At 38.1% G+C, this 27,059-nt stretch overlaps 1 long non-coding RNA gene and 1 pseudogene across 1 annotated transcript; one reads left to right on the forward strand and one right to left on the reverse strand.

The window, feature by feature from the left end:
• The first annotated feature begins 7,598 nt into the window (after positions 1 to 7,598).
• Positions 7,599 to 8,198, forward strand: LOC110204409 (AP-1 complex subunit sigma-2 pseudogene; annotated as a pseudogene).
• A 14,786-nt stretch (positions 8,199 to 22,984) lies between these two features.
• LOC110204410 (uncharacterized) lies at positions 22,985 to 25,395 on the reverse strand. Its single transcript, XR_013485043.1, has 2 exons — positions 25,258 to 25,395; positions 22,985 to 23,996 (listed from the first exon to the last, which is right to left on the reverse strand). It is a non-coding gene; the product is annotated as an uncharacterized LOC110204410 (long non-coding RNA).
• Positions 25,396 to 27,059: the final 1,664 nt, after the last annotated feature.

Here is a 27,059-nt window from a genome sequence, read left to right on the forward strand (position 1 = left end):
ATTTTGCCCAACTATATGCCAACAAATTTTACAATCTTACTGAAATGGATACATATTTACAAAAATATAAATTGCCCAGATTAACTGAAGAGGAAGTAAAATACTTAAATAACCCCATCTCAGAAAAAGAAATTGAACAAGCCATTGATGAACTCCCTAGGAAAAAATCTCCAGGGCCAGATGGATTTACATGCAAATTCTGTCAAACATTTAAAGAACAATTTATTCCAATACTGTGTAGACTATTTGGGAAAATACTTAAAGAAGGAGTCTTACCAAATTCTTTTCATGATACAAATATGGTGTTGATAGCTAAACCAGGAAGAGTTAAAATAAAGAAAGAAACTATAGACCAATTTCTCTAATGAATATAGATGCAAAAATTTTAAACAAAATACTAGCAAGTAGATTGCAGCAACTTATCACAAGAATAATACACTATCACCAGTTAGGATTTATACCAGGAATGCATGGTTGGTTCAATATTGGGAAAACTATCAGCATCATTGAGCATATCAACAAAAATAATAACAAGATTCATTTGGAAAAAGAAAAGGTCCTGAATATCAAAGGAACTAATGAAAATAAATGCAGGGGAAGGTGGCCTAGCAATTCCAAATCTTAATACCCTTATTTACTTTTTTTAATATAAATTTATTTATTTTTAATTTTCAACATTCACTTCCACAAGTTTTTGAGTTGCAAATTTTCACTCCATCTCATCCCTCCCTGACCCCAAGATTCCAAGCATTCTAAATATCCAGTCTCCTACTGTGTACTCTCTTCTCTCTCTCCCCCTTCTCTTATCCCTTTCCCCTTCTGTTTTCTTGTAGGGCAGGAGAGACTTCTATACCCCATTTCCCCCCTTCTCTTATCCCTTTCCCCTTCTGTTTTCTTGTAGGGCAGGAGAGACTTCTATACCCCATTTCCTCTATTTCTTTTTTCCCCCATATCTTGTGAAAGCATTTTTTCAAAAATATCTTTTTAAAACTTTAGATTTCAAATTTTCTCTCTTCCTATCTCCCCACCCACCTTCATTGAAAAGGCAAGCAACTCAATATAAGTCGTACATGTGCAGTTATGCAAAACATTTCCATACCAGACATGCTGTGAAAAACTAACTCTATTTCCCTTAATCCTATCCTGCCCTCCCTCTTTTGACCCTGTCCCTCCTCAGAAGTATTTGCTTCTAATTACTCCCTTTCCCAGGCTGCCCTCCTCTCTATTATTCCCTGCTCTCTTGTCCCCTTCTCCACCTATTTTCCTGTAGGGTAAGACAGATTTCCATACACAATTTAATGTGTATGTTATTCCCTCCTTAAGCCAAATCCTATGAGAATAAGATTCAGTCATTCCCTCTCATCTTCCCCTGTTTCCCCTCCACTGTAAGAGACTTTTCTTTTTTGTGAGATAATTTTACCCCATTCTACCTCTCCCTTTCTTCTTCTCAGAGTATAATCCTCTCTCATCCCTTAATTTTATTCTCTAGATATGACCCCATAATCTTCAACTCAGCCTGTGCCCTCTATCTATCTATCTATCTATCTATCTATCTATCTATCTATCTATCTATCATACATTTAATTTTTTTCCTCCAACTATCCTAATACTGACAAAGGTCTCCTGAGTTATAAATATCATCTTTCCATGCAGCAATGTAAACAGTTCAATCTTAATAAGTCTCTTATGATTTCTCTTTCCTGTTTACCTCTTCATGTTCCATTTCAGTCCTGTATTTAAAAGTCAAATTTCCTATTCAACTCTGGTCTTTTCATCAAGAATGCTTGAAAGTCCTCTATTTCATGGAATGATCACTTTTTCCCCTTAAGGATTATACTCAGTTTTTCTGGTAGGTGATTCTTCATTTTAAGCCTATCTCCTTTGCCTTCCAGAATATTACATTCCATGCCCTGTGGTCCTTTAATGTAGAAGCTACGAAATCTTGTGTTATCCTGATTGTGTTTCCATTCTACAGTACTTGAATTGTTTCCTTCTGGTAGCTTGTAATATTTGCTCCTTGACCTGGGAACTCTGGAATTTGGGTATACTATTCCTAGAAATTTTCCTTGGGGGATCTCTTTCAGGAGTAGATCTGTGGATTCTTTCAGTTTCTATTTTGCCCTCTTGTTCTAATATATCAGGGCAGTTTTCCTTGATAATTTCTTGAAAGATGATGTCTAGGCTATTTTTTTGATCATGGCTTTCAGATAGTCCAATAATTTTTAAATTCTCTCTCCTGGATCTATTTTGCAGGTCAGTTATTTTTCCAATGAGATATTTCACACTGTTTTCTAGTTTTTAATTCTTTTGGATTTGTTTTACAGAGTCTTCATTTTCCATAAAGCAACTAGCTTTCAATTGCTCTATTCTAATTTTAAGGAAGTATTTTCTTCAGTAATCTTTTGGACTTCCTTTTCCATTTGGCCAATTTTTCTTTTTAGGGCATTTTTCTCCTCATTGGCTTTTTGGACCTCTTTTGCCATTTGGGTTAGGCTATTTTTAGGTGTTAATTTCTTCAGTATTTTTTGGGGTCTCCTTTAGCAAGCTGTTGACTTGTTTTTCATGATTTTCTTGCATCACTCTCATTTCTCTTCCCAGTTTTTCCTCTACTTCCCTTACTTGCTTCTTAAAATCTCTTTTGAGCTCTTCCAAGGCCTGTGACTAATTCATATTTTTCTTGGAGGCTTTGGATGTAGGAGCTTTGACTTTGTTGTCTTCTCATTGTATATTTTGATCTTCTTTTTCACCAAAGTAAGATAATACACTCTGACCCTTTTTGTGCTGCTTACTCACGATCCCGGCCAATTACTTGAGTTTTAAACTCTTTATTAAGGTAAGAGTCTGCTTCCAATGTGGAGAGTGTACTGTCCCAAGCTTCAGCGGTTTGTACAGCTGTTTTCAGAGATACTTGTAGGGACCTGTAAATTTTCAGTTCTTCCAAGGTGGTATGATAAGGGGCAGGGTGTTTACCCTTTTCCTGGCCTGTGACTGCAAGTACTCCTTTCTGTCCTATAACTGTGAGGAGGGGTTCTTCTTCACAGCCACTACAGGCTCCACCACACCAGTGCTCCTCCTCACCCCAGCACTGCTGCCCAGAACTGGGACCCAGATCCAAACAATGGGAAAGCAAGAGATTCCTGCCTCAGCACTGGCAAAGAGATCCCTGCAATTCCACTCTGATCAGCCACTGGATTCTCCTTCAGTCTGTGGGCCAGAAGCTTGGGAAGCAACTGCCCCCCTACCCCAGGGCCACTCTCTTTGGGAATGGACCTGAGACCCTTCTTTCTTCTTTCAGCACCGCAGAAACAGACTTTTCCCACTGACCTTCTAAGTTGTCTTTGGCATTTGTGGATTGAGGAGTCTGGAAACCTCCACAGCTGCCCGAGATTCAGTCCTCTGAGGCTTGCTCCATGTTCGTGGCAGCCCACAAGCCCATGCTGCACTATGCTGAGCTCCCAGCCCAGTGCCATAAACCATTCTGGTCAACCATCCAGGTTGTCTTGGCCTGCAAATTTGTTTCACTCTGTCTTTCTGTGGGTTCTGCTGCTTTAAAATTCATTTAGAGCCATTTTTTTATGAGTATTTGGAGGGTTTTGGGGGAGAGCTCAAGCAAGTCACTGCTTTCACTCTGCCATCTTGGCTCTGCCCCTCATACCCTTATTTATAACATTTGCTATGAAGGCTCAAATTAAATTTTAGAATCAGATCTCATGAGATGGTACAAGCTGGATGCAGCATTTGTTCAGTTATTTCAGTTGTTTCTGATTCTTTGTGGCCCCATGTCAGGATATCTTGGCAAAGATACTGGAGTGGTTTGCTACTTCCTTCTCCAGTTAATTTTACAGATGAAGAAGATGAAGCAAACAGGGTTAAGTGACTTGCCAAGAGTCACACAGCTAGCAAGTGTGAGAGGCTGGATTTGAACTCAGTTATTCCTACCACCAGGCCCAGTGCTCTATCCACTGTGCCACCTAGCTGACCCAGATCCAACACACTCTCGTTCGTGCACTATGTAACTTCCAAAGCTCCTTTCCAGTCCTAGCCTTCTGTGATTCTCCCTCTGAATTTATTCTCTGACACTTTATAAGAAATTTCAAAGGGAGCACCAGGTGGGTACAGAATGGTGGGCAGGAAGTAGAGAACACACCAAACAGACACAGAGAAAGAAGACACCTGTCCTGGATGAGGCTTAACTCAAGCCAGTAGAAGGGTTCAGCTTGAGGATGAGAATGCAAGAAGACACTTGCAGGCCACAAATTTTTTTTTTTAAATTGACTCAAACATAAAAATGAATAATAAGGATACAACATTGATTCAAATGTGCAAGGGACCCCTTCCATTTCCAGATGAGTCACAGCATCAGTGACCAAAGAGAAAGGTCTGCTGACTTGATATGTGACAGTTCTATGAAACCTATGAAGCCTCCTAGGTTGGGCTTTCTCTGGCAGCCAGGAAGTCATACCAATGACTAAGGCCCTGGTCCTCTAGAATTGTCAAGTCCTAGAGAGCTTCCTGGCTCATTTAAAAAGAAATTAGCCCAAAAGAAACAGAATATCCCCCATGAGAGTCTTTTCTATGAATTTCCAATTCCAGCTCAGTAGTCAACCAAAAAGGACATGGTAAATGAACCAGAAATGGCCAGAATGCATGCTCATCCTCCAGAGTAGAAAGTGGGATCTCCACTCTACCCAGAACAGGCTCACCAAACATCCAGATGCTCCAAGGACTGGCCCCAGTCTGGCCAATTCTCCAACCCCATTTAAAACTTTTACTGTACTCAACTAATAAGCCAGGGGATATTCTGAACAGATTGTGCATGTCCTCAATCCATAACTGTTTCCTAAGTTCTCAGGGAAGCTTAAATACTCACTCTTTCTTGAATGCTTTCCCCCAGTGCTATAAAAGAGTCTTAGAACAGTCAGTGTGGCCAGAACTTAAATAGCCCTACATAGTTTATGGGAAAACAACAATTGCCACAAATGCACTTATATAGATTCCAAAAAGGAAAAATATTTTGCAAAGCTTGCTTAATACTTTACAAGTATTTCCAGGGACCAGAAAGGACCTTGTCCAACCCAAAGGCTAATAAAGAAAAAAAGAAAAGAAAAAAACTTCTTATTTCAGAATGAAATCTTGTAAGTATGGAGCATCTCAGATCATTTCTACCTGAAGGGATTTGGGATGTAGGGTACACTGGTGTTTACCTCTTCATTCCCAGGCTTGGTATTTATAAATCATCACTGGGTTCTGGGGAACTGGCCTACTTCTCCCTCTCACTCTTCTGCTAAAGTCTACCCCATTCACCCCAGAGGTCAGACTCAAAGAATCAGTTTAATTCTATAAAACTCAGCAACATAGTAGAGTAACCCAAATTTTATTCAAGAATCCCTAAAATACCTAGAGAATCTAATAAACATTTCCAGGTACACCCTTACACAGAGGGAACACCAACAATTTCTTGAATCTCTGAAGCCCCATAAGGTACTCAATATTTTCTCCAGGGATCTCTGCCACAGCAAGAGTGATCTAAGACAGGCAGCCTCAGTTTCAGAAGAGCAAGATGAGTTATATCTCCAGAAAGTATGAAGTCACCAAGAAATGAAAATTTGAGGCTGATTACTTTTAGGTCAGTAGACACACTTTATCCTATGCACTTTCCCTCTTTAAGGCTCTCGCAATAAGGCAAGAAGCCTAAGTCTGTTTTCAATGACAGAAGGAAAATAGGAACACTGAGCAGGTATGCACCAGCAATCCAGGGTAAAAATATCAATATATATAAAGGATTCAGAAAATTCAACACGTATCTGTACTTATACAAAAAATAGCTCAAAAAACTGTTCTGAGATAATGCAATATTGGCTGTGCAATTACAGTCTAAAATGAAAAAGAAAAGATTCTTAAAGGAAAAGTTAAAAGAGTTACAGGAGAAAATAGACAGTAAAAATATACTAATGGGGGGCCTGAATTTTCCCCTCTCAAAACTAGATAAATCTAACCAAAAAATAAACAAGAAAGAAGTCAAGGAGATGAATAGACTTTTTAAAAGTTAGGTATGACAGACCTCTGGAGAAAACAGAATGGGAATAGAAAGGAGTATAACTCTTTCTCAGCTGCACATGGCAGCTTCACAAAACTTGACTATTTATTAGGACATAAATACCTCACAACCAAGTGCAGAAAAGGAGAAATATTAAATTAATCTCTTTCAGATCATAATGCAATAGAAATATGTTGAATAAAGGGCCATGGAAAGAAAGATTAAAAATTAACTGGAAACTAAATACTATAATCCTAAAGACTGAGTGGATTGTAGCAGCTAGGTGGCACAGGGAGGGGTTGGATATAGCTGAGGCCTTGTAGTCAGCAGTACCTGAGTTTAAATCAGACAAGAGACACTTGACATTTACTAGCTCTGTGTGACTCTGGACAACTCACTTAACCCCAATTGCTTCAGAAAAAAAAGAAGTGAGTGGGTCAAGGAATAAATAATAGAAACAATAAATAATTTAATGAAAGAGAATGACAATGAGACAACATAGAAAAAATTTATGGGGTGCAGCCAGAGCAATACTTAAGGATATTTTTATTTCTCTAAATATATGAATAAAATAGACAAAAAGCAGATCAGAGTTGGGCTTGAAGTTTAAAGAGAAAGAAAACAAATTTTAAATACCCAACTAAACACCATTTTGGAAATCTGGATAATCAAAGGAGAGATCAATAAAAATGAAAGTAAGACAATCATTGAACTAATAAATAAAATTAAGACCTGGTTTGATGGTGGAAAACAATAGGATAGATAAACTATTGGTTATCTTGGGTTTAAAAAGGAAAGAAGGACATCTCCAGAGCACTCTTGGTGTAAAAAACTATCCACATCCAAAGAAAGAACTATGGAGGTTGAATCGCTGTCATTTTTTTCTTTTCTGTTGAGTTTTCTTTCCTCCTTCTGATGGTCCTCCTATTGGTTTTATTTTTTACTTACAAATTCACTATTGTGAAAATATGTTTAATAGGAATGTAAATGTATAGCCTATATCAATTTGTGAGCCATCTTGGGGAGCGTGGAGGGGAGGTAGGGGAAGAAAAATTTTAAACTCGAAAGCATATGGAAGTGATTGTTGATAAATCAAAAGAAATTTACAAAATTTTTTTAAAAAGGAAAGAAGACAACCAAATTACCAGTACCAAAAATGAAAAGGGAGAATTCATCAATGAAGATAAAATTAAAGCCATTGTTAGGAGCTATTTCGCCCCATTAGGTGCCTACAAATTTGACAATCTAAGTGAATTCACGAATTTTTACAAATAACGTAAATTGCCCAGTTTAACAAAAGAGAAAGTAGAATATTTAAGTAACTCTGTTGGAAAAAGGAATTGAGTTTACAGCTCGGATGCGGAGTGCCAGTTGCGCAACAACCTCCCAGCCTTTTGTAGCGAGGGGAGCGGGGAGAGGGAGGAGTTTGGGGAGAGATTTGGGAGTCGGTTTCCCCATTCAGCTCACCCTGCTTCCTTCCTCCAGCCCCTTCCCGGTTCCCCCTCTTCCTCTCTCCTCACGTCCCGCCTGCTTGGCTCCCAGACTCTCCCAGGGGCTTTTCACTTTGCCGGGGCTGCCAGTTCCAGGAGCTGCAGGGCAGCAACCGGGCTTCCCTCCTATCTGAGGCCACAATGTACTTTATGTTGGTTTTTAGTCGTCAGGGAAAGCTCCGACTCCAGAAATGGTATGCCCCGGGATCGGAGAAAGAAAAGAAAAGAAAAAACCTCAAGAGAACTTGTTCAAACAGTTTTAGCCCATAAAGCAAAATGCGCAGCTTTTTGGAGTGCCGAGATCTGAAGACTGTCTACGAAAGATAAGTTAACCAAATGTATTTCTGCTGCGCTAGTGAAGATAAGGACAACTAATTACCCTGGAAATAATTCATCGTTATGTTGAGCTACTTGGCAAATATTTTGGCAGTGTCTCTGAACTTGATGTCATCTTTAATTTTGAGAAAGCTTATTTTATTCTGGATTAATTTCTTTTACGGGAGAAGTTCAGGAAAACGTACAAGAATAATGTACTTAAAGCCATCGAATAGGCAGATCTGCTCCAAGAGGAAACTCAAATCCCACTTAGTGTTCTTGAAGAAATTGAACTGGGGCATCTAGGTGGCGCAGTGAATAGAGCACTGACCCTAGAGTCAGGAGCATTGAGTTGAAATCCAGTCTCAGACCAGACACTTAACACTTACTAGCTGTGTGACCCTGGGCAAGTCACTTAACCCTAATTGCAAAACAACAACAACAACAACAACAACAAACAAACAGGAAATTGGACTGACATAAGCCAGCTCCCATGTTGATGACATCATGTGGTCTCACTGTGGATGTTCACTGACTTCACGTTAATGTTTAACTAAGGGTGCCAGACTCCATTTGCCAGTATTACTGTTTGGCTAAGCCCCTTCATTCAGGCCTCCATAAAAACACCCCACTTTTCCAAAAGGGAATAAAAATATAGGTTTTTTTTAAGCTAACTAAAACTTAATGCAGAAGAAATATCTCTTCAGTATTCTCAAAGGATAAATTATGTCCGTTTCCTATTAATTTTATTTGTGTGTGGTAATTATGGATATACACATAAAATCACAGTCAGGGAGCACATTTGTTGCTATTATTGCATTCAGCTGAAAAGAATCTACAATTGTGGCAACTTCAAAGTAAATATAATAATGTTTCAATATGGTTTCATGCAACCATTGAGTAATGTTACATTTCAGTATTTATGGGAATGAGAAAATTTGACTGATTTCATGTATCAAAATGATTTCAGTTGTAACATTACCACTAAAATTTAAACATACGTATGTATACCAAAGATGCTTATTGGGAACTACATATCTGAAACTGGCAGCTTATAAAAAATGTACCTTTCTGAGACTAAGTGGGATATTACAGTAAAGGGAATAAAAGAAGGAAGAAAAGAAGAAAAGGAAGAAAGAAAGGAGGGAAAAGAAGGAAAGAAGGGAGGGAGAGAGGAAGGTAAGACTAAGGAGGAAAGGAAGGAAGGAGGGAAAGAGGGAAGATGGAGGGAGGGGGGTAAAAGAGGGAGTTATGGGAAAATGATATCAATTTTTTCAGAGAAATATAAAATAAACCTATCAGCTGAGAGGGTTCGAGGTGGGGGTGAGCCCTGAGAGACTTGAAGGGGGATAAAAAGCATTGGAAAAATCCTGATAGTAGGATAGGTGATTATGGAGGCATGAAAGGATTGCTCTGCAATGGTGAGGGCCCAATAGAGATGATATAAAAAGTCTATAGTGGACCCAATAAAAACATTTTCCTGATTTTTTCTAGCTTCCTTCATTAGCCCAGGAATAAGGGAAAAGGCTTATCCATATTACGACTTGACAGGGTAAGAGTAGAGAAAAGAAAAAGAATTTTGAATTAAACATTGACAAACAATAATTGCAAAACAGAAAGTAGTAAAGTTTGTTGTTGCAATCCCTTGGACTTCAATGAACCCAAGAAATGATCACAGCATAAGTACAGGAAAAGAAAAGAAGTTATAAGGGGAAAGGAAATAAGCATTTATATAGAGCCTGCTAGGTACCAGACACTGTACCAAGTTCTATACAAATATCATCTCATTGGATTGTCACAACAGCTTTGTGAGATGGGTGATGCTATTCTCATTTGAGAGTTGAGAAAACTGAGATTAACTGACTTGCCCAGAATCACACAGCTGTAAGTGTCTCAGGTCTTCCCATCTCCAGGCCTAGCACTCTATCCACAGCACCACCTTAGTGGCTAGTTATCTATTGGGTAGTAAAGCTCTGATTTCTAAGGGGATTATCAAGCTTATAGTTCAGATCCTAATTGGGTCAGAACACCAGCAACACAACCTCCAGAGTCCTCTTGCTGGGTAATTTGTATCTTGTGTTTGTTTTTCCTTTCTCTTTGTAAACATGATTGTGTAAGGTGTGTCAGTCAATTAACATTTATTAAGTATATACCGGTGTAAGAAACACTACTAAGTGCTGGGGATACAAAAAGAGGCAAAAGACAATCCCTGCACTCAAGGAGCTTGCAGTCTAATGGGAGAGGCCACAAGCCTGAGCAAACAAGCCACATACAGAATGAATAGAAGATAATCAAAAGAGGGAAGGCACCAGAATTTAAAGGGGATCATAGTTGGGACTTAAAGGAAGCCAATCGGTAGTGAAGAGCAGGGAGAGCATTCCAGGTTTGGGGAACAGCCAGTAGACAGGCCCAGAGACAAGAGATGGAGCATCTTTGTTTGTGCAACAGTCAAGAGTCCAGGGTCCCTATATGAGAGGTCATGGTGAGGAATTAGGTGCAAGAAGACGGGAAAGAAAGGAGGAGGTTAGGTTATGAGGGGCTTTGAATCCCAAATAGAGGATTGTGCATTTGATCCTAGAGAGGATGGGGAGACACTGCAGTTTATTAAGTGGGGGAGGTGACATAATCAGACCTGCACTTTAGGGAAATGACTTTGGTGGCTGAATGGAGGATAGGTCTGAGCAGGGAGAGAATTGAGGCAGCAGGTCCACTAGTAGGTTATTGCAATAGTCCAGGCACGAAGTGGTGTGGGCTTGTACTAGGGTGGTGGCAGTGTCTGAGAATGGGGGCTATTTAAGAGATATGGCAAAGGCAAAAGGCCTTGGCAACAGATTGGATATGGCATAGGGGAGAGGGAAGAGATAGAGAATATGCAGGCACCTAGGTAGCGAACCTAGGAAAATGGTGTTGCCCTCTATGATAATTGGGAAGTTAGGGAGAAGGGGAAGGTTTAGGGAGAAAGAGAATGAGTTCAACTTTGGACATGATGAGTTTAAGACATCTGAAAGGCAATGAGAGATGAGAGATTGGAGGTCAGTAGAGAGATTGGGATAGAATAGGTAGATTTGAGAATCATCAGCATAGAGATGATAATTAAACCTATGGGAGCAAATGAAGTAGTATAGATGGAGAAGCAGCCCTGACACAACCCTCTGGGATACCTAGGATTAAAGGAGGTTTTCTGAATAAGGATCCATTGAAAATCAGAAATGGTGCCTTGAAAACCTAGGGAGAAGAGGAAAAAGGAGAAGAGGGTGATTAACAGTATTATAGATTGCAAAGACTGAGAAAAGGCCATTGGATTTGGGAACTGAGATCACCAGCAGCTTTGGAGAGAGCAATTTTGGTGGAATGAGGAGGTTGGGAGCCAGATTGTTAAGGGTTAAGAACAAAGTGAGAGGACAGAAAATGGAGGCACCTATTGAAGACAGACTTTCCAAGCTGTTTAGTCACAAAAAATGGAAGAGACATAGGACGATCTTTAGCAGGGATGGAATAAACAACTAGTTTTGAGGTTTGGACATAGGCCTGTTTGTAGGTAATAGGGAAGGAGCCAGTAGATTGGGAGAGATTGGGAATGACAGAGTGGAAATCTATTCAGGAGATGGGGTGGAGTGAGATCACTTGTGCAGATAGAGAGGGGCTAGCTTTGGAAAGGAGTGAGATCTCCTCTTCCTTTGAGACAGAGATGAAGGAGAGCTGGGCAGAAGGCATATGAGTGATACAATACTGACTTCCCTGGCTTCCTTTAAGTCCCAAGTAAAATCCCACCTTTTACAGAAAGCCTGTCAGACTCCTTCTTAATTCTAGTGCCTTCTTTCTGTTGTTTCCCACTTATCTTGTAGATCACTTGTTTGCATATTTGTTTGCATGTTGACTCCCCCATTAGATTATGACTCCTTGAAAGCTACTGTCTTTTGCCCCTTTTTGTATCTGCAGTGCTTCCTGGCATGTAGTAGGCACTTAACAAATATTTATTGATTGAGATGAGGAAAAGGAGAGGAGGGAACTCATGGTGAATGCTCTCAATTTTTTTCTGTAAAAATAGGAGGCCATGTTCTCAGATGAAAAGCTGGAGGGAGGGGAAGCCATTGGAAATTGAAGGAGGAATGAAAAAGTTTGGAAGAATTGCTGTGGGGAGTGGGGGAGTGACAGGACAGAGGGGGTGCAGTAGGATTGCCCAGCAACTAGCTGAGGTTGTGTAACATAAATTTTCAGAGGACCTGATCAGAATGGTCATGTGACTTTCACCACCTTCATTCAGCAGCACCATGTGTAGGAGCAAAGGTTACATGGTGAGAATGATCCAAGGCTGAAGCTTGGCAGGATAAACCAAACATTTACTTAACCTCTACTATGTGACAGATACTGTGCTTAGTGTTGGTGATACAAAAAGGGGCAAAACAAAACCAACAAAATAAAGGGGCTAGGGACTCAAGAGAACAATGTAGAGTTGATCTGGTTTACCAAGAGGTCAAGAGAGAGAAAAAGAAAAGAGTGAAGTTAATGCAAGGGTAGTGCCCTACAAAAGAAATGAAGGGCTGAGAAATTAAAAGGTGATAATATAGGCTAATAGTAGGGTTTGGAAAGGGAAGGCAGAGAAAACCATGGAAAGCCAATAGATGGCAGTCAGATAAGGAGATTTTGGGAAATTGAGTGGTTAGGGTGCTTGAGGAAAAGTCATTATGTGTGTTGAAGTCCCAAATAGGAGGAGTTGGGGAGGAGAAAGACTGTGAGACAGGCTGTTGTTGTAGCTTGTCCTTTGTTCTCAAACAGGACCATGACACAGGAAGGTGATGCCATGACTTGCAAGTGAATTGGATTTAAGTGAGAGACTGTACAAAGTCATCAGCCTCTTTCTCCTCCAGAGTGATCTAGGTCCAGTGGCAAGATGTAGATCAGGACACTGGAGAGGACAACTCATTGAGGAAGAAAGGAGAGTGACCTGGAGCTCTTTGAAGTGTTACCCAGTCTATGTGTGTCCACATTTCTTTGTGCAAATATGGTTAATCAGGAGATGTGACTAGGTTATCTCTAGTCTCCTCTGGCTACCTTCTCTAAAGAAGATACCTTCTAGGAGGGAAGCAGGAGATTGGGGCCACTGTTTTCCTCAGATAATGGGTTCTAGGCTAGAATTATATCTATCCAACCCCCATCCCCAATATTGTTAGTCTACCCAAAAAGAAACTAGTATTAGCAGGGACCAGGAAAGGCTTCCTGTGAAAGGTGAGATATTTAGACTTGAAGGAAGCTAGGGAAGCCAAGAAGTAGAGATAAGGAGGGAGAGAATTCTAGGTATGGGATAAGCCAGTGAAAATACCCAGTTAGCTGACAGAGTATTTTATTCAAGAATGAGAAAGGCCAATGTCACTGGATTAGATTGTATGGTAGGGTATTAAGATGTAAGAAGATGGGGAAAGTGGAATGGGATGGGGTGGAGAGGGCAGGTTAGGAAAGGCTTTAAAAGCCAAAGATGATTTTATATTTGATCTGGAGGTAATAGGGAGCCACTGGAGTTAGGCAGTGTGGGTAAGTGGGGGGAAGGGATCTATGGTGAGGCCTGTGCTGTGGAAAGATCACTTTGACAGCTGAATGGAGTGCCAACAAAGGATGGGCTTGGAGTCAGGGAAGATCTGAATTCAAATCTGACCTCAGACACATTAGCTGTAACCCTAGGCAAGTCACTTAACCTCTATTTGCCTCAATTTCAACCTCGAAATAGAGACTAAAGCACCTACCTGGGGGTTGTTGTGAAGATCAAACCAGATATTTGTAAAGAACTTAGCACAGTGCCTGCACATAGTAGGCACTATCAAAAATGCTTATTCCTGCCTTTCCCTTGAGGCAGGAATATCTACCAGAAAGTAATTGTATTAGGCCAGGCATGAGGTGATGAGTGATTGTTCTAGAGTGAAGGCAATATCAGAGGAGAGAAAGGGTCTATGAGAGCTATTGTAGAGAGAGACTCAAAAGCTCCTTAACTTGTCAACTTGTCAACAGATTAGCTATAGGGGTTAAATGTGAATGTGGAAGAAGATGAAATTTAGATTGGAAATCTAGGTACTGGTAAAATGGTTTCCTGAGAGTAATAGGAAGTTAGGAGAGGGGAAAATTTTTGGGAAAAAGATCAGCCCTGGACTTGAGTTTAGGAATCATCTGCATAGAGATGTCAATCCACAGGGAGCTGATGAAATAACCAAGGGAAATAGAGAAAGAAGGTCCAGGGCAGAATCTTGGAGCACATGTAAGATTATAGAGTATGTGGAGGGGTGTAGGCTATTACTCAAATTTTACTGAGTTGCTAGACAAGCAAGGGTGGGGCTACTAGGCACATTTACAATGCTTATCTTAGAAACCAATCTTTGCATACTATAGAACCATTTATGTTGAACTACTGATTGCTTGCATTTTACTAGAAACTACATGTAACTGCCAAGATGCAAGCACTGCTGTTTGACAAATTAAAGTGCATATCATTTCTTAATACAATAAAATGGGAAGAAAATGAAAGGCTATCCAAGTCTAAAATGTTCAATTTGCCCATGAAGATTTGTGCATAGCTGAAAAAGGTTAAGTTTGCCTGGTCACTGCTAGAGTTTGGACTGCTATTGTGTTGTTAATTATTGAGTGGACCCCAAAAAGCTTTTTGAAAATCTAACAACTATGTAACACAATAAGCTTATGTTTTTAAAACCATTTTCAAAACTTCTGTTAGATAGTTTTTCGTCATATGTGAAGAAAAGCAAAGGAGTTGGAATGTACAATACATTTTCTAAGTTCTACTTTTGTTCCTTCCTTCTCCACGATTTTCTCTAAAACCCATGAAAAAATTAAGTACAAATCTTATCTTATGCAAGAATGCTCAAAAAGTTGTGGTTTATTCATCCTGTGCATATAAAAACTGTGATTCAGATTTACTTTAAAAGAAAGATGTACTTTAATTCTTTGCATTTTGACTGATATTGGTAAATCACTATAAGAAAGACCCATTATTATTCAAAATTCATTTTCCTGCATAAAATTTTGATGAGTATTTAGTTGAAATGACAAAAATATAGCATGTACAGAATGTTTCCATAAGGAAAATAAGAAACATGTGTAAAAACATGTAGCAGGGAGCTGCCCTCTTTGGAATTCACTCCATCATTTTCATCCTCTCCTCATCAGTTACCTTACCCCATTCCTGCCCTTTTAAAAAAACTTTGTTTTGGGATGTTTTCTTTCATCCAATTGTAAGCTCCTTCACAGCAGGCACTGTCTTTCCTTTTCTTATATGTATAGGCACTGTGCCTGGCACTAACTAGCACTATGTAAATGTTAGTTATTATTATTATTATTATTCTAAAGTATATTATGCTCTTAATTATACATATAGTAAGATTTTTCATTTCAAATCTATAACTATCTTAAAATTTCCAATCGAAGATGTGTAAAGCTTAATGAATATGTTCATTTGTAAATTAAGGCTCCAGGACTTTTTTTGATATTTCTTTTTTTTGATGAGGGTATCAGGGTAAATGACTTGCACAGGGTCACACAGCTAGTAAGTGTTAAGTGTCTTAGGTCAAATTTGAACTCAGGTCCTTCTAATTCCGGGCTAGATGCTCTATTCTCTGTACCATCTAGCTGCCCCCATTTGTTCTTAATCCTGCACTATTCTTCCAAAGCTTCATCCCTTCTACTAGATCCCATTCATTACTGAGTAAAAGTTACCTATTTTGAAAACTTCTTAACAGTCTCTGCTTTAGGAAGAATTCAAAGAAGCCTGGAACCATTCATGACAACTGGTTCAGAGTAAATTAAGCAGAACCAAGAAAACTATTCATAATGACAATGAAAATGAAAGCACAGCTAAACCAAAGAATGCACAGTTATGTTGACCAAGCCAAACTTGTTCCTGAAGAGATGAGAAAACTTACTTCCCATCCTTGTTTATAGAATAAAGAAAATATTGGGCATTCCTCCTACCAAGTAATACATGAGAATTATATGTATATAACTTAAGATAACTGAAGATGTAGTTATATAATTGAAGAGATATTAATTGTTCATGACTGAGTCAAGTGAAAATAATAAAAATGACAGTGTTACCTAAATTATCTTGCTTATTCAATGTTACACCAATCAAACTGCCATAGAAGTATTTTAAAGGATGAGAAAAATAATAACATAATTAAGGAACAAAAGGCTAATAATAATATCATTTAGGAACATGTTGTCAAGAATCTCATGGGAAATGATATTTAAAAGTTCTAAATAAGGAAGCCTAGCAGTACCAAATATCAAACTATACTACAAAATGTTAATAATCAAAACTATTTGATACTGATTAAAAATGAAAACGCTGATCAGCAGAACAGATTAATTACACATGATTCAGAAATAAATTAAAAAGTAACACAAAGTTTGATAAGAGTAATCCAACTATGAAGGAATGAAGGGATAGATTAAAAATATATATTAGACACTTATGTGCCAAGCATTGTGGCAAGTGCTGGGGGTATAAATACAAAAGTGAAGATAATTCTTGTCTTCAAAGAGCTTACATTCAAATATAAGGAGTTACAGCATATAAAGGAATGGTGTCTAGGAAGGGTTATGTTGATTTGGAAAGTTAATGGGATTATTCATAAAGCTATAGGGTAGTGAGTTTACATCATCCCTTATATAAGCAATGACGAGTTCATTTGCTTGTAGGGACAGAACTTGGAATCAGCTCCTGCACAGCAGTGCAGAGGGCAAGACAGCTGGCAAGAAGATGGTACTAAAGTGAAACATGACTAGAGAGTGCCCTAGATGTAGTGGGCAACTACAGCAAATCCCAATCAAGATAAAGGAGTCCAAGAGTAGGTGGAGGAACTATATGAACCAATGGTCTAAGCATTCAACAAATGTTGCTGGAGAGATAGAAAGCAGGCAGGCCAAAATCAGGTTTAGACCAACATCTAACTCCACATGTCACAGTAAATTCCAAATGGATACATGGCTTAAATATAAAATGTCACATAATCAACAAATTGGAGCAAGGAAGGAGATACCTTTCACACCTATGGATAAGATAGGACTTCTTCATTAAAGAATAAAGTGAATCACAAAGGCTAACATGAACAATTTTCATTACACAAAATTAAAATGTCTTTGTACTAAAAAAGTTATTACAATTGAAAGAAAAATAGCTCAACCACATGAAAGAATGATCCCAACCATTAATAAACAGAGATATGCAAGTCAAAACAATCTTAAGCTTTTACTTCATACCTCATAAATTCAAAAAGATAACACAAGATGGGAATAGTCAATTTCTGACGAGTTGTGGGAAGATAAGGCATACTGATGCATTTGCTGGTGGGACTATGACACAGTATAGTCATTTTGAAAATCAATTTGGAATTATGCAAATAAAGTGACTAAAATGTCTATATCCTTTGAACCATAGATTCCATCCTTTGACTTTTACTCCAGGAAGGCAATTGATAAGGAGAAAGTTCCCATTTCCATCAAAATCTTTATAGAACTTTTTCTTGACAATCAAGAGTTGGAAACAAAGTAGATGTCCATTTATTAGGGATAGATAAGCAAATTGTGGGTCTAGGCATGTAATGGAATATTACTGTGCTATAAAAAATGAAAAATGTTACTGAGAAGTGTTGGAAAGATCTACACAAACTGATGCAGAGGGAGGTAAGCAAGGCCAGGAAAATAATATGCACTATGACTACAATAATAGAAGCACAAAGAACAATTACACATGTTTTTTAAAAGTGAATTTTACAAAATTTTGAAGAGGAAATATGGTTTAAAAGAAGAGGTAGAAGATATTCCCACCTCCCACCACTTTGAAGAGGTTGGAGGTCCATAAGTGTTGCACATTGCACATGTTTTCAGACTTTTTTGATGTGTTGATTAGTTATGCTGATTTTTCCTATAATTATTTTTTTTTGCTTTAAAAATACTCTTTTTATAAGGAATGATCCTCTGAAGGGAAAAAAGTAAGGAAAGGGTGTATCAGGTGTGGGGTACCTGCAGCCTTGAGGCTGCTTGTGGCCCTCTAAATCCTCAAGTGCAGCCCTTTGACTGAATGCAAATCTCACAGAAAAGGATCCTTTTAAGGGGATTAGTTCTGAGAGGGCTGGATTCAGTCAAAGAGCTGCAGTTGAGGATTTAGAAGGCCACAAAAAACCTCAAGGCTGCAGATTCCCCACACCTGGAGAATTGATACTAAGGAAACTACAGTAATATTCTGAAAAAGAAAATAGACACAGAAAGAAAGAAAGAAAGAAAGAAAGAAAGAAAGAAGAGAAGAAAGAAAGAAAGAAAGAGAGAAAGAGAGAAAGAAAGAAGAAAGAAGAAGAAAGAGAGAAAGAAAGAAAGAAAGAGAGAAAGAAAGAAAGAGAGAAAGAAGAAGAAAGAAAGAAAGAAAGAAGAAAGAAGAAAGAAAGAAAGAAGGAAAGAAAGAAAGAAGGAAAGGAAGAAAGAAAGAAAGAATGAAAGAAAAAGGAAGAAGGAAAGAAAGAAGGAAAGAAAGAAAGAAAGAAAAAGAAGAAAGAAAGAAAGAAAGAAAGAAAGAAAGAAAGAAAGAAAGAAAGAAAGAAAGAAAGAAAGGAAGAAAGGCGTTAAATGGGAAAAAATGCAGAAACTTTCTCTGATAAAGATCTGCTGCTTGGAATCTATAGGAACTGATTTAAATACAGAAGAACAAGAACCATTTTACAACAAATGGAATAAAACAGGCAGTCCTTCGGGGTAAATGCAAATTGTCAACAATTATAAGAAAAAAGGGCTCAAAATCATTAAAAATTAGAGAATACAAATGAAACATTTCTGAGGTTCTACCTCATGCCCAGTAGATTGACCAAGATGACTAAAATATAAAATGAAAATTGTTAAAGAGGTTATATAGGACAGACATGAAGGTACCATTGCTTAAGCTGTGAGTTGGTCAGCCATTCTAAAAAGAAATTTGGGATTATACTAAAAAAAATCACTAAGTAGCACATACTTAGTGACCCATCAATATCAGTTCTAGACATGTATTCCCAAAGAGATCAAAGACAGAAGGAAGAGTCTCATATGTACAAAAATAATTATAGCAACGCTTTTCATTGTAACAAAGAAATGGAAACTAGGGAAAGGGGGTGGGAAAGAGAGAAATATTCAACAATTAAGGAAGAAATGAGTGAATTGCACTATATGAATTAATGAAATATTCTGTTGTCGTAATAGATGACAAAAGGAACAGATTCAGAGAAACCTAGGAAGATTTTTATGAACTGGTATAGAATGAAGTACATCTTTGTATGTACTTTGTATATAGAAATATTCATATAAAATAGGATAGCAGAAGGTTCAGATTAAAAATAGACAGGAAGAAATTTTGGAATTCTTGCTAAGTACCCTGGCATTCATAGTTCCAGAGGACTAAAGACCTGTAGAGAGTTGGTCTAGACTAGACTCTCTAGAGTTGGACTGCAGTCTCTGCCACAGGAGAGGAATTTTTAATTACTAGCTTGGAGAGTTTCCTCACCCTGTGCCATAGAAATTCTACCTTTAGTTTCTATCCCTCCCAGGGATATTAAGCAGAAAGGATTCCTATGCAAAGAAATATGATGACAGGGGTGGAGGGGAAGATTTTTAAGTGGGTCTAGACTCCACCAGGCCATTTAAGTATCTTTAGGCATACAGGACAGCAGTGACCAACCTAATCATTGGTGAATATTTCCCTTGATAAGATTCCAGAGGATTTAGTAAATTACCTTTTTACCTTTCTCTCTCTCTTTCTATTTAAAAGTGTTGTAAAAGTTTACTGTTTTTTTTAACAGGTTATTTACTATTTTCAAGAATACATTAAAGATAGCTATCTGTAGATAAGGATATATATGATTGCTATTAATTGCCTGTGTTTAGCTGAATCCCACAAGTGCAAATAGGGAAGTATTTGGGGACAAGCATCAGTGGTTAGTTTAAATATGGAATAATTATATTAGGTTTCCCTGTCATCAGAGAAGGATAGATCCAGTGTTCAGCCAATGCTAGTAGTAAAAATTGGATTGTGATGTAGGGGCTCCAAGCAGTGATGATTTATATTAATAATCAAAATCCTTGAACTCACTAAAATAGCAGAGAAAGGACCCACTTGGACCTGCAGGCCATTGAGCTTAGATTAAAACTATGTGCATATTTCTTATCGTAGCTAAGTCCCTCTAAACATGCTCTGGGCAAAAATCTTCAGCCTCCAACTCAGAGAAAATTAGGGTAGATCAGAGAGTGACTTTTCCTTCTGTCTTTGATCTCTTTGGGAGTACATGTCTAGAACTGATATTGTTGGGTCGATTAGTATGTGCTACTTCTTCAGGGAAAGACTGAGTTGATCCAGTGGGAGAACAAAGGCATGGTCCAGGAAGATCTAGCTCCACTCCTCTGTTTCTCTTGGAGGGGAGGAATAAAAAAGGAATAAATACCCAGACTTATGATGTTTCTGCAAAACAACAACTGCTCTGTGTGTGTGTGTGTGTGTGTGTGTGTGTGTGTGTGTGTGTGTATGTGTGTACTGATATTTTTCAGGTTCATAATGAGAGAAGACACAAGACCTTCAGGAAAATAGGCACTTTGACAGACCATTGGTGGAGCTGTGAATTGGTCTTACCATTCTGGAAATTAATATATTTTTAAATTTTTTATTTATTTCATTTTAAATTTGTGGAATAAAACAAGCGTTTCCATAACAGTATAATAAAAAAAGAAAAGGTGATTGCACATGAAACTGCGAATCTATTATGTACAACTTCTTATTCCTTTTAAATGTGTAATATAGTAATGTAAATTTCTTTTCTCTCCAGCTCCCCAACCTAGAGATCACTACCATTACACATGAATATGTATATATGTGTAAATTTATTCTATATATACTTCTGTTATTAATTCTTTCTCTGCATGCTAATAGCATTTATTGCATTATAATTTGAAAGGACACTTTTAATATTTCTGCTTTCACTATAAAATTTTTATGTCCCAATATGTGGTCAATCATTGTAAAGATACCATGAAGTGCTGAGAAAAAAGGTTTATCTCTTTCTCTTTTCATTCAAGTCCTTTAAAATATCTATCATATCTGGTTTACCTACATTTTTTTCACTTCCTTGACTTTTTCTCATTTATTTCTGGGTTAGATTATCAGTTCTGAGAGGGAAAAGTTAAAATCTCCCACCATTATAATACTACTACCTATTTCCATGTGTAATTCGTTTAACTTTTCTATTAAAAACTTGGATGTTACAGCATTTGATGCATATAGGTTCGGTACTGATATTGCTTTATTATTCATAGTACCTTTTATCAAAATGTAGCTACCCTGTTTATGTCTTTTAATTGAATCTATTTTAGCAATAACTTTTTTCTGAGATCATGATTGCATCTGCTGAAAAATACTAAATTCTACTATAACCCTATTTTCACACTGTGTGTATCTCTCATACTTAAATGTGTTTCATGTAAACAACATATTTGATTTTGCCTTTTAATCTATTCTGCTGTCTGTTTACATTTTATGGGTTGGTGAATTCATCCCATTCACATGCAAAGTTATAATTACTATTTGGGAATGTCCCTGTTATTTTATCTTCTCCTCTTACCCTTCTATTCTTCATTCTACTCACTCCTCTGAGTCTCTCTCTTATCCTCTCCCCCCTACACTGTTTTCCCCCCAAGACTTTCAAATCTTAATCTCCACACCCTTCTAAAATTTCTTCCCCAACTCTGCTTCTACAAATCCAGAAGACTTTTCCATCCCATAAGATGTAAATAGTTTGCTCTTCAACCAAGATCTGAAGAGAGTAAGTAAGATTCCAACATTACCAGTCCTCCACCTCCATCTGCTTCTTCTTGTATCAGTTCTTTTTTTCATGTCCCATTATTGAGATAACTGTTCCTTTTTATCTTTTCCTGCCCAATTCTGTTTTGGGAATCATCCCATCACAGACAACTCAGATCCAACATTTATGTCAAACTACCCTAGTAATGATGACACTTTTAAGAATACTAATAGCATTTTCATATATAAGATGTAAACAGTTTGACCTCAATAAGTCCCTTATAATTACTTTTAATATTTTTCTTATCTTTCTTCTGGATCTTTTGTATCAAATTTACATTGAGTTCTAGTCTTTTTGTCACAAATACCTGAAAGTCTTTCAGTTAGTCCAATATATATTTTTTGGATATATTATCCAAATGCATAGTATAGCATATAGAGACACAGTATACTTATACTCAACTTTGCTGGACAAGTAATTCTTGCTCACAACCCCAGCACTTTTGCTCTTTCAAGTATAATATTTCAAAACCTATGGTCTTTTCATGGAAAAGCTGCTACATCTTGTGATATCTTGATTGTATCTCTACAATGTCTAAATTGTTTTTTTTCCCCTTATTGCTTGTAATATGATCTCCTTAATCTGGAAATATTGAAATTTGACTATGAAATTCTTGTAAGTTTTCCATCCAGGCTCTCTTTTAGGTGGTGAACAGTAGATCATTTTCTATTTCTACTTTTTAATTAGAGTAGGAGGGTGAAATATGTAGTAGTAAAGATAGTAATAGTGGTAGTAGTACTAGTAGTAGAAGTACTACTAGTAGTAGCTATTGTTGTTGTAATAATAATAATTTCTGGTAAAATTTATACAATACTTACAATGTGCCAGACACTGTACTAAATGCTTAACAGTTATCAGCTCCTTTGATCCTGTCACTATAGCCTTGGGAGATAGGTGCTATGATTATCCCCATTTTATACATAAAGGAACTGAAGTAAACAGAGGTGAAATGACTTTCCCAGGATCACATAGCCAATAAATGTCTAAGGCTGGATTTTAACTCAGGTCTTTGTAATTCCAGGTCCAAGACCCTGTCCAAGGTACCACCTCACTGCCATCACATTGTGATCAGTTAAGCTGTCATCGTAGTAAGACACACGTATGTGTTGAAGTATGTGACATGAGACTTTTAAGGGGCAGAAAATGGCTCCTAAGCAATTGGTGGTGGATAATTACACACAAGTATAGGATAGAGGCCCTACTAAAAAGAATCTTAAGATTTGGTGAGGAACACAAGACAGGATCAATAAACATGTCGGAAAGAACACACAACGTAAGATGCATATGTGTAATTCAGGCTTAGATTGAATTATACAGACTATAAGAACTAAAGAGATCACAGGGATATGGCACCTAAATTGTGATTAGAAGGGTGGGTGAGATTTCTGTCAGTGGATGTTGAGGGCCGATCTTAAGAGTCTGATAAGGGTTTAAGATCCAAGGCAGAGTTTGACCTCTGCTCAGGCTTTCATCCCAAAGGGCTCAGGGGATTAAGTGGTACGGCTCCCCAAATTCCTTCCTGATAAAGAGGTCTCTGAGACATCCCTTCTCTCTCTTTGAACCTTAGGTTTACATATTTACTCCTCTATGCAGGTGGCGCCTAGGTGCCTGGGAAAACCTTGGAATCTACAGCCCAATCTAGGAACCCTGATAAGGAGGAAATTCATTATTGTTACATCCTCAGCAGATATTCTGGGGAGTATCTCACGGGGAGGACTCTTTGAAGTTAGGCTAGATTTTCCCTATATATTCTGTGCCCTCAGATGAATAAACAGAGTCAGTAATTCTACTCCACCTGGCCCATGTCATAAGTTATTTCACGCCTCTCCGTTCAGTGTACAATCTGGTTGTGGGCAACAAGAGGAGTTGAAGTGAAGAAAAAAGAAGAAATATTCCTGCAACAGGGAATTTCTAAGGAAGGTTGAGGAAAATTAAATTGTGATTTTGGCAAAAGTCAAAGGGAGTATTAGATTATGCTAGAAGAGTATATTGGACTGAAATCATAGAGGGCTTTCATTGGCAGGCAATGGAATGAATACATCTTGTTCATAGAATGTGAGGAGACTCTAGAGCAGTTGGAACTAGGGCTAGTCCTTCACATGTTTTAGAAAGCGAGAAAGCAGAGCTCATACAAGGGGGGTACTTTGATTAATCCACTGGCAACTGAGGTGTTGTTGATATCTTTTGAGTCAATGGGAGATTTCAAGGTAAAATTTTGTAAGATGGTAGTAAAAAACAGAAATAATTCCATCCAAGCCAGACTCTCACCAGCACATATCCATTTTCCTGAAAGAGACAAATATAAGGATTTGATATTTGTAAACTTCTAAGCCATCTAGGCCACTTCTTTGGACTGTCAGGTAGCCCACTAACACTCAGTGGCATTAGGTGAAGAACTGTGTGCATTCCTTTCCTCTCTGGTCCTTGACTCCTTTGAAGAGCCAAGACAGAGAGGAAAAAGCCCTCCTGTATGCTCTCCCTCAATCAATCTCCCCTGAGCCAGAGCAAGTTCTGGGATTTATATTCAGAGGAAAGGAGTCATTGTCTTAGGGAGAAACAATCCCTCATTTACAGTCTCAAGGAATAACTTTGTGGCTACCCACAGTGACTGCAATGAGGAAAGGTGACAGAAGAATGATCAAAGCTCCTTTTGGGAACCATCTATCACCATTTTGGACAGAAAACACCTCTGGAGTCTACCCCACAGCTTCATGGCCATCCAGCCACTTGTCTTAACTACTCACTTCTAGCTCTAACCCAAGTATTGTAACCAATTGAGCAGGGCATTGGAGACCACAATGTCAAGGATAGTTAGCTGCCTGCCAACATTCTTGTCTGCCACTGCCAGAATGGACCATCACCACCATTACCTAATAACCAGTAGGTTCCCCAAGACTTGAAGGTGAAAGGACAGACCATCAGTTATAATTCTGTACCAATAGATCCTCATTAAAATATACATAGCTTGGGAAGGGGGTTCCATGCTCATGTGTCCTAGTCAAGAGTCACATTTCTATAAAATCATAAACTCTAAGATTAGACCTTCAGTGACCTTAGCCATAATGGTACCTGAGTAGTAGGCCTTAAGATAACCCAATCCCATTCCTTGGCTTGATAAAATACAAGATTATACATGCTAACACAAAAGCCTGGAAGATTTATCTGAGAAGTAGCTCCTGGTTGACAGTGCCTTGGAGGATGGTTATTAATGTGGGGGGGGGGGTTGCTGTCACTCTGGATGCAGAACAGAGTGGCCACTATCTCAGTTCTGCCTCTTTTTTGGAACAGCTACTCTGAAACTCAACTGATTTGTTGATGAACCTAGGCCTAAGGAGAATTAGAAGAATGATTTACTGTGTCTCCACCCTACTCCCTGGTTATAGAAATTGGAAGGACCATAATGGTCAGCTAGACCAACCCAGTTTTTGGGCATGTAAGGTAACTGAAGCCCAGAGAAATGAAATAATTTGACCAAGGTCACAAAAGTAATAAGGTCCTCTGAGTTATCATTCCATCTTTAATGTACATATTTAGATGAATGTCTTACCTGTTGAAAAAGGCATGAAATAGTCGCTCTTCTTAAAGTTGCCACTTTCATCCAGGAAGTGACCTGGGTCAAACTGGTCTGGATTAGGGAACTCTTCATCATCATACAGAATAGAAGACAGCAATGGCATGATGGTGGTTCCCTGAAAAAAAGAGATACAAATAAATAATTAGAAAATAAGAACCAAAGAATGTTGGAGCTGAAAGAGAATTTAGAACTATCACCTAGTCAAAACCCCTGATTTTTAAGTATGGAAAGAGCCCATCTTTTTAAATACCTCTTCTGATAGTAAGTTAGAAAGTCTACAATACTATTACGAGAGATGAAACTGAACTTTGACACTTGAGGAGTAGAATCAATAGTGATGAGTAAAATACAAAAGGAGGCAGATTTCAGATTAAAAAAAGTTAATAAAATAGCTTTCAATCATTAGATCTATCAAAAGAGGAAAGAGCTGCTTGGGTGGACAATAAGCACACCAATCATGGATAAGACCAAGCAGATTCCAGATGATCTGAAGAGACAGAAATTAATTGTGACCTATGTCAGGATGTTGAAGAATAACATAATGTCACACAGACAAATAAGGCAAGAGCTGATAAACAAGTTGGGAGCTCTTCTTGAAGATGAAGAAACAAGATGTTCTGAGGAAGAAGCACTTGTTTGTAGTCTAAAGAATGGTAAAGGAAGTTCACAGGTGTTATCTGGCAAGACATCCAGGAAGAAGAAAAGAAGAACAGTTGGTGACTCCCTGTAGAAGGATACTGAACCAATTGTTTGCTGACAATAACTAGAATGGATAGTTCTGGGGCAGCGAGGTAGCACAGTGGAAAGAGCACAAGCCCTGGAGTCAGGAGGACCTGAGTTCAAATACAGACTCAGACACATAACACTTACTAGCTGTGTGACCCTGGGCAAGTCACTTAACCTCATTGCTTCACACACACTCACACACACACACACACACACACACACACACACACACACATGCACAAAAATAGACAGTGTTGCCATATTCCAGGAGCATATGTCCAAGAGATAGTGGAGAACCTTACAAAACAAAGGATACAACTACTACCCACATCTGGTGATTCACATGAGCAAAAATTATGATACTACCATAAATCTGGGAAGCATTTCCAAAGGTTTTGACATTAAGGGAAAAAAAACCCTAAAGACTTTAGGAGCACAGGTGGTGTATTCATTATGGTTGTAATTGGAAACAAAAGATTCAGAAAGTTAATGCAGATTTCAGAAGTGGACATCTTGTAAGAAGGTGTTTAAAAATGGGATTTGGATTTCTGGACCACATCTTAGTAAAAATATAGACATGATGAACTCCTGACCAGGAGTGGAATGATGCATCTAGCAAAGGCTGGAACGGTGATGATTTTGATTTATTACAAATATAGTCAAAAGGCTTTTTTAATGCTTAAAGTGCTGTTAAAAAAAGGTGGATTGGGGATTTTAAGACAAGGAAGCAAATTTGACCTCAAAGGCATAAATAGGGCTTGGTATGATGAGATGCTTAAGAATACTGAAGTCCTGGAAAGACTATAACTTATTTAAAAGAAAGCAGATAGGAAAAAGAGAGTGGGGTAGTATATATTAAGAAGAAACACTCGTGTGAGTTTATTTAGGGAGCAGAGGAAAGAAGAATGATGAGAAGCATCTAGGTAAAGAGAAATGGAGACAACATCAGAACTGGCATTGTCATTACAATATGCTACAGAATATTTGGATAGAAAAAAGTTTACAAGGAATACAGAAAACAAATTATAAGCTCTGGAGGTTAGACATGA

Source organism: Phascolarctos cinereus, unplaced genomic scaffold (genome assembly GCF_003287225.1).
Source record: "Phascolarctos cinereus isolate Bilbo 61053 unplaced genomic scaffold, phaCin_HiC Scaffold_356;HRSCAF=963, whole genome shotgun sequence".
Classification (NCBI taxonomy): Eukaryota; Metazoa; Chordata; class Mammalia; order Diprotodontia; family Phascolarctidae; genus Phascolarctos; species Phascolarctos cinereus.